Source organism: Gossypium arboreum, chromosome 11 (assembly GCF_025698485.1).
Source record: "Gossypium arboreum isolate Shixiya-1 chromosome 11, ASM2569848v2, whole genome shotgun sequence".
Taxonomy (NCBI): domain Eukaryota; kingdom Viridiplantae; phylum Streptophyta; class Magnoliopsida; order Malvales; family Malvaceae; genus Gossypium; species Gossypium arboreum.
In genome coordinates, this window is record NC_069080.1 from 42,912,197 (window position 1) to 42,918,106 (window position 5,910).

General features: G+C 34.0%; 1 non-coding gene across 1 annotated transcript; it reads left to right on the forward strand.

Annotated features, from left to right (window-relative positions):
• Window positions 1-4,808: 4,808 nt before the first annotated feature.
• TRNAG-GCC (transfer RNA glycine (anticodon GCC)) lies at window positions 4,809-4,879 on the forward strand. Its single transcript has one exon. It is a non-coding gene; the product is annotated as a tRNA-Gly (tRNA).
• Window positions 4,880-5,910: the final 1,031 nt, after the last annotated feature.

Consider the following 5,910-nt stretch of genomic DNA (forward strand, 5'->3'; position numbering starts at 1 on the left):
GCAATATGCCACCAACTGGTGTTTATTGTTAGCCTTCAAAAAAATTCCAAGCCCTAAATCCCTCTTTATATATCACACTATTCTTAATGTTGCTTCCATATGTGATTGTTTTGGATTTTGCATAAACAGACTAAGATGAGTAATAGAAAAGGTAATGTCTGGTCTTGTATGGGTTAAATAGATCAATCTTCCAATGAGTCTCTGATAAACTGTTTTATCTTCTAACAACTTATCTTTTTGATGCTGCTGAGTGGCTTCATCAAATTCTGCTGTCGTTAGTTTTTGATTCTGCTCAAGTGGTGTAAGAGCAACCTTTGCGTCACTTAAACTAGTGTCTTGTATGAGTTCTTGTGCATACTTTAGGTGATTTAGCAAAATGCCTTCCTGAGACCTTAAAATTTCAATCCCAAGAAAATATCTTAGTTCTCCAAAATCCTTCATCTTAAAATTCCGGTTCAGAATCCTTTCAAGTCAGTAATCATGGCCATGTTATTTCCAGTGATAAGAAGATCATCAACATACACCAGTATAATAACCATCTTGCCCTCTTTCTTTTTAACAAAAAAAGAATAGTCATGCTTACTTTGCTCAAAACCAGCCAAAATAAGAGCATCAGTAAGCTTGGCATTCCATTGCCTAGATGCCTGCTTCAATCTATATAATGATTTCTGCAGCCGACACACCATATGCTCCCCCTAGCTGCGAAAACCCTCAGGTAAAGTCATATATATCTCTTCAAAAAGATCGCCTTGAAGAAAGGCATTAGAGACATCCATTTGATAAAGTGGCCAACTGAAAGAAGCAGCAAAAGCTAAAATGGTTCGAACAGTGACCATTTTAGCAACAGGAGAAAAAGTTTCCAAGTAATCAATCCCTGCTTTTTGATTGTACCCTTTTGCAACCAATCGAGCTTTATATGTCTCAATTGCACCAGAAGCTCGAAGTTTAACCTTGAACACCCATTTACAGCCGATAGGAACTTTTTCCGGAGGCAAAGGGACAACAGTCCATGTATGATTAGATTCTAAGGCTTGAATTTCCTCTTGCATGGCTTGAATCCAGTGGGAAGACTTTCAAGCCTTAGAATAAGAAACAGGCTCAGTAATGTTGGCAAGAGAAGAAACAAAAGCATGAGTATGAAAAGGAAAACGCGAAGAAGTATAAGTGGAAAAAACACCTGCGGATGAAGTAGATTGGTAAGGATGAATGTAACCTTGTAACTAAGAAGGAGGCTTAATGGTTCGACTAGATCGCCTAGGTTCAACAACGGGAAGAGTAGGAGAGGTTGAAGGGTGAGATGTACTTACCAAAGCCGGAACCGAAATTGGTATAACGGAAGGGGGAATTGGAGAAGGATTGATGGGAGAGGAACAAATAGAAGTGGGAGAAGGAACAATGAGAAAATCGGAATCTGATATTTCAGGAGTAGGGGGAAACAAAACAGGAAATTCAGCAGGAGTGGACCGAAAAGGAAAAACATCTTCAACAAATTTAACATTGCGGCTGACAAAAAACTTTTTAGACTCTAAACAAAATAAAATATAACCTTTTTGAAAAGAAGAATAACCCATAAAAACCGAAAGAAGTGATTTGGAAGTTTATCAGAATCATAAGGTTTTACTACAAAACATAGGCAGCTAAAAACACGAAAGTGGGAAAAATCTGGAGTTTTTTATAGAGCAGCTCAAATGGCGTTTGCCAAGTTAAAACAGAGGAAGGAGGGTGATTGATAATGTAACAAGCAGCCAAAATACAATCACCCCAAAATTTGGTTGGAACATTCGACTGTAAACGCAAAGCGCGAGCAATTTCTAAGAGATGCTTATGCTTGCGCTCAGCAATACCATTTTGCTGAGGGGTATCAACACATGAACTTTGATGAATTATCCCTAAGAATTGAAAATAAGACGAATAAGCGGAGTTAAAAAATTCAGAACCATTATTACTCCTGACGATTTTAATAACAGCAGAAAATTACGTTTTGACCATAAAAAAAATTGTTTAAGAGCTAAAATAACATCAGATTTAAGCTTCAGTAAGTACACCCAGGTCATTCTAGTGTGATCATTAACAATGGTTAAGAAAAAACGATGGCCACTATGAGTAGACACTCTATAAGGTCCCCAAACATCAAGATGGATTAGACTAAATGGAGTCTCTGCCCTAAAAGTACTAATGGGAAAAGACAGTTTAGATAATTTTGCCATAGGACATATAGAACAAGTAAAGTCTTTATTAAATGTCAAAGTATTAAAGAAAGACAAATGATGTAACTTGTGCATGGGCACATGCCCTAATTTTGCATGCCATAATGGAATTTTAGGTGCAGTAGATGTCATACAAGAGACAAAAGCAGGTAAAAATAAGGTGGACAAAGACAAAGAAGAACCAGATGACCTAACTAGGGAAGGAGAAGACTCAAATAAGTAAAGGCCATTCGAATGTCTACCAATCTCCTTTATCCTACCATTGGAGAGATCCTGCAAAAGGCAGAAATCAGGGTAAAAAACGACTGCACAATGCAAATCGTGAGCCAATTTGGAAACAGAAATAAGATTGTAATGAAAGGTGGGAACACAAAGAACATCAATAAGGGTAATATGATGAGATAAAGTAAAAGAACCAGAATGAGTAATAGAAGAACGTTTACCATTTGGAAGCTAAACAAAACGAGAGTTAGAAGGGTAAGCAATAGGCAAAGTCAAACTCTTAGAATCAAAACATATATGATTAGTTGCACCAGTGTCTAAAATCCAGAAAAAATTACACTCAACTGAACAGGACATAGAAGGTATACCTGCACAATTTACAGCAGGTGCAACAGGAACTTGACTCTTATTTAACAATTCCAGGATCTGTGAATATTGTTGAGGAGTGAAAGTAGGAGCATTTTGAGGAGTAAGAGAAGAGTCATAAGAGGAAACAGCAAGAGCAGACGGAGGAGCTTTCTTACGATTGAACTTAAAATTCGGTGGGAATCCAATCAACCGATAACAGGACTCATTTTTATGGCTTTTCAATTTACAAAAATTACAGGTGCCAGTAAACTTCTTACGGCTTCCAGATGCAGTAGAAGAGAAAGCCATAGGATCGGAAACATGAGTCATAACAGAGGAAAAACTCCTCTAAGCTTTTTCTTGGACAATCATGGAGTATGCCCGATTTACCGAAGGTAAAGGCTGCATCAAAAGGATCTGACTTCGAACTGCAGCATAGGTCTCATTGAGACCCATCAGAAATTGGAATAATCGCTGCTGAAGAAGATGATTCGAATTTTGCTGGGCAACCTCACATGCACAATCGGAAAAAGAAACAAGAGCAGTGTATTCATCCCAAAGCAACTTTAACTGCGTGAAATAAGAAGAAACAGAAGCATCACCTTGAGTGAGATGTGCAATAGACTGATGGAGAAAAAAATACGAGAACCGTCCACTTTGCTAAAGCGATCCTTGAGATATTTCCAAACTACAGCAGCATCAGAAGCAAAGATGAGTCCCGCAGACAAATCTGGACTGACAGTGTTGAGAATCCAGGAAAGCACAAAAGCATTACATCGATCTTATTGAGCAGGAGGGATTCAGGATAAACCGAACGAAGGCAAACACCATCAACGAATCCGAGCTTGTTCTTCGCGAGCAAAGCAATTCGAAGCGAGCGACTTCAAATGGTGTAATTTTCAACACCGGTCAAACGATGAGAAACAAGAATCGTTTACGGTGTATCGGAAGGATGAAGAAACAACAGGTGATAAAAATCAACATCCTCCATGAAAAACGCCAGCAAAAAACACAATAACAGGAAGAAATTGGGGAAAAAATGTGTGCCCTAGAAGAAGAACGGTCAAACAAGACAAAGAGAAAAAAATGGGGAACCAAAAAATCAGTACTAGCCCAAGAAGAGAGAAAAAACGAGGCCCAATTACAATTATTATAAAATTCATCAGTATATTATTATAAAATTACAATTATTAATATATTATACAACTCATATATGTATAACTGATTCATAACAAAAGAAACTAACTATTCTAACTGCTTCAACAGATTCCAACTCTTTCTACAGTATGGCCTTCCAACTACTACAATATCTCATCATCACCTATATATTCCCAATCATGTTCATCCTCAAGTATAACTTCAAACACAACAAACTCGTTCTAAGCAACAATCTAAAAACATCAATTCTTATCATTTTTTACCTTAGCTTGTAGTATTTGATCCAATTTGAACATGACGGTCGTTAATGTTAAAAAAAAAAGAGGGAAAACCTGAATCAATTTAAGTTTTCGTTATGAAATTTCCCCTTTTAACTAATTTTATTTATAAAATTATTATTTACTAAATAAAAGTCAATGAGAAAAAAATAGATATTCATTTATTTATAAATATTTTTATAATTCTATATGTAATTTTATAAGATATTGTATATTTTATCGAAAAAATGAACATCAAATATTTTTATTTTTTAAAAAATTAAGACTAAATTGATAGAATGTGTAAAATTAGAAATTAAAATTGTTAATTTTTAAAATTAGTATCAAATTAATAGAATTTATAAATGTTGAGGCCTCCTCATTCTGATTTAATAGAGGAGGGACCAAAACATTAAATTTTAATAATATTAGTAACTAAAATAAAAATTTTAGACCCAAATGATGAAAACGGAATTATGTTAGATTATTCATATAGTTTATCATTTCCTTAAAAAAAAAAATAAAAAATCAGGGCAGCATTGCGCAGAGAGATTAAATGAAGGACAAATATTTATTTTCCTATATCAAAATTATTTTGCACCTGCCTTGCAAGGAAGCACCAGTGGTCTAGTGGTAGAATAGTACCCTGCCACGGTACAGACCCGGGTTCGATTCCCGGCTGGTGCATTATCGTAACTGTGAGAAATTTTGCTTCTAGCTCCATCTTCTTTGTTCTTATTTATATTTTCTTTAACCTGTTTTTGCCCAACCATAAAATTAGAAGGCTTACGGAACCATCCCATTTTCTGTATGTAATTATATAAATGGGTATTCAATTATTTTGTAAACATTTTTATAATTCAGTATGTAATTTTATGTAAATGAATATTTAAATAATTTTTTGATTTAATTTTTTAAAGAATCAAGGTTAAATTAATAGAATGTGCAAAGTTGAGTGCTAAATTTATTAATTTTTAGAATTTAAACTAAATTGATTGAATCTATAAGCTTTGAAAGGTTAAATTTATTATTATGGCAATAGAAAAAGGCCACAACAACATTTCATTAATAATTTAATAGAGGGGACTAAAATATTAAATTTTAATAATATTAATGACTAAAAATAGAAAAATTTAAATTTAGATAATCAAAATAGAAACACGTTTATAGTTGGGCAACTATTTGTACAATTTAATAATTTTTTGGTTAAAATATGCCTTAAATCATTGTATTCTTTAAAACTTAGAATTTAGTTCCTCATCTTTTATTTTCACGAATTCACCACCATACTTTTTAGATGTCCAATTATTAGTATTGTTAATTTTTTTAAATTTAAGTTAATTACAAGATCATTTTTTAATTATATAGCTACCAAATGAATGCTTTTCTTATTTCAAAATATCACAATAAACTTAACAGTATTAACAATTACATTTAAAATTAAAATTTAAACTTAAAACAGTTAAATTCTTTAAAGTAAAAGTAGAGTTAAATTTCAAATTTTGAAAAAAATACTAACCGGGCACATTTCTCAAGGGATTGCATTTTGTAAGTGAAGATAAAATCTTTAGTATTTTAGTTAATAGCTCTCCCTCCGTAAAGAAGCACCAGTGGTCTAGTGGTAGAATAGTACCCTGCCACGGTACGGACCCGGGCTCGATTTCCGGCTGGTGCAATATGAGTGACATTCGGGCTCCATTTTTTTCGCTTTGTCGGTT